The sequence below is a fragment of the Phoenix dactylifera genome, chromosome 2 (assembly GCF_009389715.1).
Source record: "Phoenix dactylifera cultivar Barhee BC4 chromosome 2, palm_55x_up_171113_PBpolish2nd_filt_p, whole genome shotgun sequence".
Classification (NCBI taxonomy): Eukaryota; Viridiplantae; Streptophyta; class Magnoliopsida; order Arecales; family Arecaceae; genus Phoenix; species Phoenix dactylifera.
The window spans coordinates 15,537,531-15,550,456 of record NC_052393.1 but is presented as its reverse complement, the minus strand read 5'-3'; the positions used below and the strand labels follow the sequence as shown (position 1 = coordinate 15,550,456).

Genomic DNA, 12,926 nt, shown 5'->3' with positions numbered 1-12,926 from the left:
ATGCTGTCCCCCACAGTAACTACTTGCTTTGCCAACCTATTAAGCAAAACCATTTCTCTGAGGGTTTACTTGAACAAGAAACTTTGATGTGAAGCTCCGAGGAAAGCCTTTCTCCCAAAAAAACAACTGCAATTTCTGGTGATCATATTAAAGGCATTGCCATTCTGGATAACTAGTCATTGCATGAGCCTGGCAGTGGCTTCAGCTTGATAAGCTTATGGTGGTGGTCACAAAAAGAACTTTTCATTAAAGCAAGTGAAGTGGGAAGTTAGTTCAAGAGAAAGGAGAGCTGCCATAGTGCTTCTTTCTTCAGGCAAGAGAAAATAGGTTCCAGATGCCGCAGATAAAGTGAGATCAGGAAGGAAAGCAGGGCTTCAATGGCTTCTAAAGGGTGCAACATAGAATAATGCTTCTTCGTTTGTACTGGTGGAAGTCTGGTGGTTCCGAGAGCAGGGCAAGATCGCAGAGGTTTTTGATTATAAGGAGACACGGAGTCGTGTGGAACTTGCTGAATGTTTGAGTGGGACCGGGTTGTACCTTTCTTTGCGCGAAACCACCGTTGGATCACCCGCCGCACAGCTCTCAAAGCATTCCGAACCGGTCAGTCATCCGTCGGAACAGATCTCAAAGCGAGCAGCTGGTGATCCAACGGTGGATTCGCGGGAAGGAACGTGAATCCTTCTTTTCTCGAGAAAGATGCACCCCCGGCGCATGTTTGAGGTGGGGACGTCGTGGCAGGTAGGGATTTCGGTGGGCCTGGTAAGCCCAAGAAGACATAAGGCCGGGCCTGGAAGAATCAGGCTTAGGTGTAGGTAGGAGGCTATGCTGTGAAATCAGTGCAGGAAACGGATCGGGCCCTATATTAGGTTTGCGCCAGGCCTGGCCTCCATTGAGCTTACCGACCCCTTAAATCCGTTTAGCAGAGTTTTGGTGGGTCAGAAAATATTCTCTTACTCTCCAAAAGTACTTAATATTTTAGGTTTAGCTTTGGTAAAATAATCAAATTATTTGGTAGAAAAATCAAAAAATTATTTTAGCTTTGCCAGAAAGTTAAAACAACTTCTTGAGAGAAACTCCAAAATGGAGCTTTCGGAAAAGCATATTTAGCATTCGTCGGAAACTGTTTTGATTTATAAATTTTTTTTCTTTTTAAACCAAATCATCTATGATAAAATAGTATAATTATAAAAAATATTTTTATATATTTATTAATATATAATGAGAATAATTATAATATTTTATATCTTTATTATTATATTATACTATAAAAATTATATTATATTATAATTATATTATATTATAATATATTGATATCTCATGTTATATAATATCAAATTATATTATATTATTATATTGTAGTATACAATATTATATTACTATATTATAATAATATTATATTATATTGCAATAATATTATATTATATTATATATATTTATATTTTAATATATATTATATTTTATTATGCTCATGTTGTATAATACTATGCCATACCAAAAATATTTTTTTATTTATTTTTTAAATATATATCAAAATTTTATAGTATTTTATAAATATGGTGACTGAAGAGTAAATAATTTTTTTATAAAAACTCTAAAAAGCTCTACCGGCTCGGCCAAACATGCCTTTAGTGGGTGGTCTCGTTTGGTACGATGGGCTGGCTTAAACCCATTGCATTCTTGTATTCGCCAACAAGTGCAGTTCTGACGATTGTTCTTCCGAATCTTAATTTTTCCTTTATTTTCTTTTGTTTTGTTGGTAAGTTACCTGAAATCAGCAATAGCCAACCAAATTATTGACCCCTTGAATTGAAAAATATTGAGCATCGACTGGCTCTTAAACGACGAACCCCCTTCCCATGGATTCTGTTTGAATCTCTCCGTGTATATGTGCGTGTATATGCTTGCTCTGGTTTAGTATAGATTCCAGAGGACAAATCCCAGGCGATTCAGTGTGGGCCAGGGTTTTGTAGGTGAGCATTTCCGCCCTCTCTCCGCCTGTCTTTGTCCTGTCTTTTAGTTTTGGAATTTCAATTTACGTTTTAGCCGGATTCCTTTTTTTTTTTCTCTCGCCATTGCTGAAATTTTGGGTTTTGTGTTTCTTCTTATCGCATTGTCCTTGCTCTCGAATCATTTGGTCTTGAAAGGTAGCTAGATTTATGTGATTCTTAGGGAATAAAGATGCTGCCTTTTTTTCCGTCGTAATGTAGAACTCTGTTTGGGAATCATGGATACGGTTGGTCTATTGATACCTTTCCTAATGAACTTGCTGCTTAATTTAGTGTTGATAGATGTAGCCAAGTAATTTGGTTTCCACCTGGTGGCATAAAATTGTGAACTGTTCGGTATATTCGAGTTGCATTTGATGCTCCGCTTGCCAGGGTAGTTGTTTTCAGGGTCCATATTGTATGGTGGGTTCAATAGTTTCTAAAATGATGAAGAATTTTGACTTTCTTGTGATTGATAATTATCCTAAGAGGGGAAGAAGTCGTTCTGAACTGAGTTTATGTTGGCGTTTTTGTGATTGAAGGGCACCGGCGCCTGGTTGTTGAAGTGCTCCTGTGTGCAGTGATATTGTTCCAGCTTACAAGAAAGAGCTACAAGGCCCCCGAGAAACCACTGACTGAGAAGATATGTTATTACTTTGGTAAGTGTAAATTAATCAAATTGATGTATGTTCTTGGTTCCCCTTTAAGTTTCCCTCTTGAATATGTCGCTATCTATTGTTAAAAAGTGGCTTTGGATTGACCCCTTTGGTTGTGAATTTGATATTATAATAAATTTCTTATGTCACAAACTGCAGGAAATAGATGAACTTTGTGAGGAGAATGGGTCCCAATCTCTTCACCCACCTATCACAGAGGAAATGCTAGCTCAACCTCCTACTTTGGAGAGGTGAATAAATTTGCCCCTTTGAGATTTAATACCATGCTTAAACTGCTCCTTTTGAGTTATTGAAATGTCCACTGCAAGATGCCTTTGTATCAATTTGCTTACGGTTGCAAATTTTAGAACATTGGTTGTTGGATGTCGATTTCTTTCTTGAGTCCATATCATGGATCGTATTGCAATCGTCACAGTTCTAGCTTAATATTAGTGGAAAATAATGAAATGTTATCGATCAAAACCATCTCATATTGTTTCCCTCAGTTGTCCTTGGTTGGTGCTGCACTGAATATCCATTTATTACGCTCTTCTCTACGTTGAACATTCATTTGACATTCTCTGCTCCTATTTCACACCCAAACCTTAACAATTTGGACTCACCCAACTGGGAACACCAAGACACTAGTACAAGGGGTTTCATGGATTCAGGTCCATCTCCTAGTTAACAAAAAATTCAGTGGATATAACAGTGAGAAGAACATGCATTCTGAGAGGCATGCTTCCTTTATCTTGGCGATTACAAGCTTTAGGTTGCTTTCTTGCAGGGATAATATTTTATTTTAGACTTAGAAATAACTATGTTTTGTATTTTCCTCCTTCTTGTGATGGTGCTGAAGGAGACAAGTAGGCTGTAATAAAAGTTGAAGAATTAAAAAAGATGCATAATTTTGCCCCTTCTCATGAGTTAGATTGCCCTGACAGTTGCTAGTGTTGTTCAGCACAGCAATATGGGTGAATGCTCTGTTGTTTGTATGGTATGCCTGGGTTTGCTGCAATGTATTTATTGTTTTGGTTCTTTCTAAAATTTTAGGAGAAATGATCTTGTGATTTTTCAGAATTTAAGATTCAAATTTTGAAGTGGTACAGAATTTAAAGTAATACAATATTTTTCATTCAGACGAAATATGATCCTCTTTATTTTTCCGATGTTTAGGACTACACAAATTCTGACATGATGAATCTTTTCCTAGGAATATACTCTGTTATTTTGAAGCATGCTGCACTGCTTATTTTAGCCTGCTTTGTAAAATCTGAATTTCGTTCTAATAGCAGTTCTTTTTTTCCTAGCTAGCCAATATAGTGCCACAAGAAATTATGTATACAATATTAATGTTCAAAGAATGCTTATTTTTACTTAAGCAACATATAAAATGTTATTGTTGATTTTACAGTGATGAGGGTGTTCGCTGGGGAGTGAACATTGGACTTTCTTATCAAGCAGTACTCTTGTTTATTTTAAGCACAATGATATCGCATCACTGGAGAGCACTTTGGATGAAATGACTCGTGGAAATAAGTGAGAAGAAAAGATACAATGCTATATTGTTGTTGACTCTTTATACCAGGTGCATATGGTGATTTCATTATTCTTCTGGTGAATTAATCAAGCCTTCTTATTATTTAGACTGTGCTCCATTCTTGGCCAAAAAGTTGTTAAACATGCACAATTCAATTAGTTTACTTGAAATTTCACCATCTTTAGTTGTGGTAAATATTGGGATATTAAGTATTTGTGTAAACTGAAGAAAGTGCAAATTATAGTTTAATGAAGTTCATCCTTGTTGCCAAGTAAATCAGTAAAAGGTGTTTTTATGTGTAAAAAATTCAAAAAGTTGTAATCAGCATTAAATATTTGTAATGAATAAGAAGTACAGAGTGTGCAGTTAAACAAAGGTTTGAATTAGTTCAGTATTACCAGAAAAATTCTCTCCATCATTTTCATATCCGATGTTGAGATATTGCATTTATTTTATACAGAAGGTGACATGAATGTTGTGAGAGCTGTCTATGTAGATTGTATGCCCTGTAAATGTCTTTGTGTAGGCACTATGTCACAGCCATCCATCAAGGCTGATGTAATGGGCTGGCAAGATTGTTGACACTCCACTTTGGTATCTGGCTAAAGCCTTTTTGCCTTGTCAATGGCAATCAAATTTTCTTCACATGCCATTATATACTCATACTTCATAGCAAGGTTCGTCGTCTCTGTACCGTATCCCATACTGGTGCCACATTAGCACAGTGTCGGTACGGTATAGTACGAAATTTTTTGGCGTGCCGAGTATCGGTATGCCACCTATACCAGGTACAGCACGTCCTGTACCGCCTAGTTCGGGCTAGTACGGCGTACCATGCTTCATAGTATATATTCTTCACCTCTTTTTTTAATGGCAATTATGTAAGAAATAAAGTTGTTTGTTATTTATGTATCAGAATATAATAGTCCTCGAACTTGTCCATGTTTCCTGATTTTCTCAACATCCACCACAACTCAGAATTAATAGTTATTCATCACAAATTTGAGTAACAAAGTGAAAGACATAGTTCTTTCATGCCATCTCGAGGTTTTTTTTGGGCTTAACTGGCGTATCATTGTTTTCTTTACTCATTCTCTTCCTAAAATGTTAATATGGACTTCTCTTTTAAATTAAAACGTTCATTGATGTATACTGATCACAATTTGTACTGTAACATAAGGAATTTATGGTTTGTGGAATTTGATTCACTAATGTCCACCACAATTCACCTTACAAGTGCAAATTCTAGTGCCTGACTAGACTGAATTGTTGCAGTCAAAGGCTGTATATTTACCCCTTCTAACTTATAATTCTGAAATCTGTTTGGCACGGAACTTGATAAAGAGGGTGTAAAGAATTTTTAGTTTGGCATTCTGTCCATTTCCCTGTCATAAGTTGCAAGTCTTGACAATTTATTCATTGATAATAAAATTTTTGCCAGTTAGAGTCCCTTTTCTTGCTTCAAGGATAATGTTGGGCTTTTGAATTACAGCAGAATTCTGATCAAATTGCACCCTTGGATGAGATTGTGAAGGTGAAAGAGAATACCACTTCTGGCTTGTGGTGGATGAAAGCCATTCCTTTGATGTGCTTGGAAGATAAGGGAGAGGTCTTGCTGAATCTTTGTGGGGTTCCAGTAGGTCTTAGGATTCAGTCCTATCTGTCTTGCTTCCTTCATATCCATTTCTTTGCATTCTGAATCTGGTTCATCAATGCAAATTGAGAAAATTGATAAAATAACTGCTGCTCTGGGAATGCCTGGGCAACTAATGGAGGCTTTTGTACTGAAAGTGTCAGAGTTGTTGATCATGAGGTGTGAACAAGTTAAATTGATGGTTTGATCAGTTACCGGAAGCTAATCTGTAGTGATTTTGGAGCATTGAACTTCTGTTATACACTATCATGTAGGCGTAGCTCTAATCCAGAGTTTTGTTCTTGCAGCATCTCAGTAGCTCTGGTTATGTATTTTCTGCATCTTTGCCTCTCTATCTTGCAAGTGCAGAAATTACTACAGTTGATTACTGGGAGGAGAATCCATCTGTCCTTGAAACACTCAGAAACAATATCTCTTTATTACAGAAAGGTGTGTTCTTGTGTAAAAAGCTGTTAGACAAGATACTAAGTTATATAAGTGCTACCTCTGGTTTATTTTTTGGAGAATCATATGAACATACTACTGCAACTGTCCCAAATTGTCTGGTGACTGGTTCTTCTTGAACTAGAATGTACTTTCTTTAATACAGTCTGATATTGACCAGAACCGGTTTTAGTATTTTCATCTTACAAGGTAAGAAATGTACACTGCGCTCATTGATGAAACTACATTATAAGCTTACAAAAAGATATTTGTAGAACATGCTCAAGCATCAAAAAATCTATGTTCTTGATCCATTCAACACTCAATCAAGTGTTCAATGTAGAAGTTGATTTCTTGGATGTAATCCAATGCCCTATTTAAAGATGGACCAACTATTAATTTGTTGGATACCAAACTCGTTCGAAGCTTACTAAGAGCTAAAAGTTTGTAATACAAAAATGTAAGGTAGCAAAGCAATCGCGGCATTCTCTTCTTTAACCAACTCTTCCACCATAATTCCTTCTTTTCATGGATTTGGATATATAGTGTACAGAGAATTCAGCATAGATTTGGATATTGCCCTATATGCTTGGACTCTACTGATTTAGCACCAAGGTTTCAAGTACCAGCCCTTTCCACGCTTGTGCCAGCACCTAGCACAAGTCAGCGGAAGATCCATCAAGTCTAGTTTTAATTAAAAAAAGGGCCATCTTGACCTCCTTTTTTGTCTTTTTCTTGTTTTTTCACCTCTTTTGGCACCGCATTCCCCATGCCACCAACCCTTAAGCAATCAGCTAAGTAGTTTCTTTAAAGAAGGTGCTCAAGAGATTGCTTAACTTTCACCGTGAACTAATTAGTTGAATGAAATTAGGCTTCAACATATACCTTCTCATTATCATATGGCTGACAAACTTGCAACCTGATTCCCTGATTGATGCAAACAAAGTAAATTGAGGGCAGAATGTTGCAATAGAAATAAATCTATTTACAAATTTACTTTATCATCCGTGAAGTAATATCCTGCTAAATGCATGCTTTACTATGGAGAATTATTGCTGTTTCTTATTGTTGCTTGATCACTCATGGAAATGCTACTGGATTTTCCAGTCTGATCAAAATACAAGATTCTGATAGTTATTTGGATCTAAGAATAGTAAACTAAATAATTATAATATGAAGAATCACCTTCTATTTTATGTGATGTATGCTGAACAAAATCTTGCTGGACTTCAAAGTCTAAATCTAACCTTCTGTCCTTTTTGTTTCATCTTGGGGAAGTGCAGGCTTGGCAGATGTACCAGGACTGACAATCACTGGCCATCCTTTATCACTTATTGTGTTTCTAAAATGTAAAAAAAAAATCAGGAGTTTCAGCAAGGAGTGACTTGCAGCTTCTTGACACTATTGCCAATAGGGTAAGCCAATGGATGACACTATTGCCAAGAAGATATTGGATTGTGCAGTATCGTAAAGCATTAGTCCTGATAATCCTTTTCCGTTACAGGTCTTGAAAGAGGATCCAGTTTTCATTGTAACCATGAAAGGTCTACTCTGGATAAATGTGCCTTCCAGTTGGCATCCGCTTGTTTGTTTCAGAGGGTCATTCCGATTCTGAGCATGTGAAAGCATCTGAGTCGATAGAGAGGTTTGCATCATCGGTGCTGGCTGAGCTTCTTTGAGGTTCTGTTTGCCAATGAAGGAATAGGAGCAGGTCATGTTATATCAACTCTTTGTTTCTCCATCTCATCAAACAAAACTAGTCATTGTTGAATAAGTCCTATGCTAGTAAACAATAATTCAATGACTTTTAAAGAATAACTTTGCCCCATCCAACTCAATATCAATACTAGCTATCTTTCATGATTTTTATGCATCTATCATTGCAGTCTATAGTAGGAACTGAAATAACCTGAAGCAGTTAATGTATATATAATATATGATGCTACTGCAAGTGGATAACCAAGCTGAAGCAACTCTCTTTGACAAACCCTACAAGAAGGTAGCCCAGTGCATGAGACTCTCACCATTGAGGGGTCTATTTGAGAAACTCTGTAAAACGGTGACAAGGCTTACCTCTTGAGAAACTCCGAAATCAAGCACTAAATTGCAGAGAAGCAATTCTATTTTCCTTCTGTCCATTACCAATTACAAGTTCAAAAGCTTCTCAGCTGAGGTGGTTGGTAACCAGAGCACCGGTCGTGCTAGGTAAACCTCCTGCCATTACTGTCTCATATTTGATCAATATATGAGCCTTATCCTGAAGGGAGTATTAAGTGTCGTACTGACCTATGGAAATTTTTTTCTAGTTATATTCGATTTTAAGATGACAATAGTAGGGAGTTGAAAACAATGGATATGGTTTAATTTTCTCATTTGTTGTAGGAGTTTTTTTTTTTTTTTTTTTGGTACACCAGCAACTTACACACGTCGGATGTGGGTACAGCCCATAAAGATTTGTTGTAAGAGCTTCATGGACCACCCATTTACCTTGTTTGTGACATGAAGTATAGCTTTTTTGAGTCAATGGCATATGATTCAATCTTTGTTGATATGGATTGCAAGTGTGGGGACTGATTACGTATTGGATTCTTACAATCCTTTGACCACTGAAAGTGGATTTTATTTACCTCAAGATATATTCATCTTGAGGGGGAATTTTAGAAGAATCAACATTGTCACACAGTTGAAGGACACATGGCTGGTTAAGTTGGTTTTCTGTACAGTTGTAATAGGATGCACATTTTCACTTACCTCATATTATTTTTTTTATATATAAAGCATAGTCAGTTCTTCTTTTCAAAAATATAAATACATTGATGTAACAGGGGAAAAGGATGAATAAAATTTTCTTTCCTTTCTTCCAGTCGCTTGCCGTTTTCCTCGGTTCCTTCTCTGTTCTTGTTCACAGCAATGGAGCTGGAGCTATTTTTTGATAGATTGCAAGTGTGGGGACTGATTACGTATTGGATTCTTACAATCCTTGGACCACTGAAAGTGGATTTTATTTACATGCAATGAGCCTTTAAAGAGGATTTTTGTTACTTTATCCTTTTTTTTCTCCAAAAAATGCACTTTGTTGAAGGAAACTAGCTGTTTGATGTGAAAACCCTTAATAGTTTGTTCAATTCTCCCCAACTGTTTACCCAAGTCACCATGCTTGTTTGATACTCCTACGGTGATATGGGTTCTTGCTGCCTCAGGCTTCAAGACACTTGAAACCAAGATTTGATTTTCTGAACGAGAAAATCTCCTCACATTTGAACTATGCTTCGCTGCACAGCAAAAACTCATGACTTAGAAAAGTTTGATAAACCATTCAATTATAGAAGCTGAGTATCAAGCTCAAAATGTAGTACTTGTGCAAGTGAAAAATGCGTCTTCATTACAATCTGCCATTTAGGAACTCCATATTTATTTGGATTAGCTTCAGTGTGTCAACCAAGGATTTTTTTTTTATTTGATCTTCTATTTGCTGTTCCATGACATGATAGCAGTTAGTGATGATGACATGTAGGAATCAATTTTCACAGAAGAAAAAAATAAAAAAGAAAAATGAATCACTTCGGGAAATAAGGATATCATGTGCAAGTCTGCACTATGTGCAAGATGTTGCTTCATTGCAAACTTAACTATGAAAAATTCACACACTAATGATGGTGAATGAAATATATATAACAGAAATCTATGTCACAAGACCATATTATTAGACCAACAATCCATGAAATTTCTGAGGAGTGAGGAGGCTCCTTTCTGATTGTGGACTAATCTGAGAGAGTCATGTGATTTAGTACGAAGGTGGCTGCCAAGATGTAATCTATTATATCATAATTTCACTTATTTTTTGCTTGCACTGTGTTTTATGCTGGTAAAAAAATTGTTGAGATTATCACTATGAAAGAATAGAATTATGCCAATAACTTCTTTCTTTGATTTTTTTTTTTTAATAATTGAACTTTGATAGAAAAGAAGTATATTATATCATATTTGATATTCCTTCTAGATGATTTGATTTTTGGAAAAGATAAAGCTGCCCCAGCAACGACCAGTCTTCTCCTATGTAGTGAACGGCAGTTTCTGCATGCATAATTTCTATGAGCATGCTTGACCTTTGGAAACTATCATTTTTTTTTTATCAGTTTCTATGATCCATAAATTGACTACAGGGAATATCCTCCACAAAGTAACTCACTAGGGATTATTCATATTTGAGTTCCAGTAGCATGTAATGCACATAACAATACTATCATCGTATCACCATAAAGTATGGAGCTTAGACCACATCTTTTGGCTCTTTCATGGAGTACCATAGAATCAATCAAATAAAGGATCTAAAAAAAAGAAAAGAGATGTGGATCTTTTCATTCTTAGATCGAGTAGACAGAGACCCAAAGAAAAGGAAATAAAGGGAAAATAAGGCAATCTTCAGAATGGGGAACAATAGATGGACCGGCTACCAAGGTGGTAGCTTAGTGGTAACGGGGCTTCGACTCTACCTGAGTTGTCCGAATTCAAAACATACGGGTGTCGATTAAATCAAGGGACCGCATGTCCCATGTCCGTATGGCTCTGTGTGGATATGCTTTCGTTCCATCTGTACTGAGGTGGCACTAGGGTGACGTACTCACACGTGGTGGTCTAGTAGAGTTTCCCACAGGTTGAGGAGGGCATGCAGAAATTTGCGACTCGCATCGAACATTCTATGGTAGAATAGGGGCCCAGTGAGGGCTATTATTCGGGTGGGGTTCCGCCCCTCCCCCTCCCCTATCCCCTCCTATTTTTTTACCAAAAAACAATAGATGGACCAAGTTGGGTGAATTCAGAGAGCCTTGAAAGAAAACACCCACCCTTGGGCTTCAAGCTTTTTACTTGGTTTCATATATGGCTGTAAGATTTTCATGACTGCCCCCCACCAAAGGTGGGGCCCGCGGCAAGAGCCCGTGCCCCTTGGGCAAGGAGCACGCGCCTCCAGTTTCTTCATCCGAGCCTCCTACTTTGCACCACCGGGAAGCTCTTTAGGAAAAGCAATTGGCTTTTGAGTCTCCATTGAGCTCCCTAAGCATAGGTTTTGAAGGATTCCAGAACACTCCAAAAAGGCGTTTTTATAGATTCTCTAGCCTTTCACTGTAAGTACAGAAGAACAGGTCATGCCTTAGAACTTTTTATTGTACCAATTGCGTGTTATATGTAGTATATATGGTTGCCAAATGGCTCATGCATGCATGCATGCATGCCGGTTGCCGAGTTCTTCTAATATATTGATTCAATTATCGAATAGATTGTAGAACTTGTTCACTTTTTGGATCATAGTTGCCACCCTAGGAAACAGATTAGGAAATAATACGTATGTTAGATGTTAATCGAAAGTGGTTACAAGGTAACCACTAAGAAAGTGACTTAGGGTAATTTTTTCTATGTTCTAATCATTTTAATCGCATTTCTGAAAGAATTCTCCTACTTTCTGGAGCATGTGTCTCTTGTTTTCTCATTTTGCAGAAGTTAGGTCGAGTCATTTTCCTGTCATTTCCTTATCCAAAAATATCATGTTGCATATGATATAGATTCCCGAGCAATTACAACTTATAATAAAGTAACAATAGTATCTAAAAAATAAAATATTTGCACTCAGGATATTTTTTAGTCATGCATGTATTATATGATTCTATAAAAATTTGTCGTTCCTCATAGCTGATGGAATCAAAATGTATATACCCCACTAGGCACCATCTATGCACCAAGCTTAACTTTCTCGCTTTCCCTAAATCCCCTCCAATCAAAGGACATTGAAAAGCCTAAAGCCACTTGCCGTTCTTTTGCGCTTTGCTTTCTATTATAATGATTCTATAGAGGCCCTATCAAGATATGCTCGAATCTCGTCCTATGTAAGCATGACCATATGTAACTCTGTAATTATGATACCATAAATTCCATGGGTCCAATCGTATCCCTAGCAAGAGCAGGTGATACCGTAGATTCGATGGATCTAACATATCCCCAGCAAGAACCTTCATATGAATCCCCAAGTGATTTGATTCATTGATCCAATGACCTCTTCATCATCTACAATTATTTAAACATTTTTAGATCCTATTGAAACATCTGATTTTCCATTTTGTTGATGATGTCCAAACCAGAGAAATCCATTACCCATGCTCTCAAACCCCTATGATTGTAACAAAAGTAGGATTTGATCCTACGTTTCTAACGAAAAAAACTTCACCAACAAGGAATTAGACAATTTCTATATCTAATTGCATACATTTGGATTGATAACTCTCTTTTTCTGAGAACTATGATGGATGGAAGCCCAACTGAGATCAAGATGAGAGCAGGATCCTAGCTCATACTAATGATATTCAATATCCAATTTGGTCTCTCAACTTTATAACCACCCCAATAGCCAGCTTGATCCCATGATCTAGTGATGGGCCCCAGATTGCAATAGTTCCCAATGGAGTTGGCAAGAGGCACCATGCATGCATGGGAAAGGATACATACCATGGTTCTAGCCAATGTGGCTGGTCACCATTATAGCATCTACCAACCTTCTAATCACCACAACTCCAAGTCTCCAACCGATCCAACTAGCCATAGCTACTAGTCAAAAAGCTGTGGGCGTCTCAAAAATAATTGCTAGCTTTGTGCATGATTACGAAACCCAACCTTTTTGA

At 37.1% G+C, this 12,926-nt stretch overlaps 1 pseudogene; it reads left to right on the top strand.

The window, feature by feature from the left end:
* The first annotated feature begins 696 nt into the window (after positions 1-696).
* Positions 697-8,222, top strand: LOC103695959 (annotated as a pseudogene).
* The last annotated feature ends 4,704 nt before the right edge of the window (positions 8,223-12,926 follow it).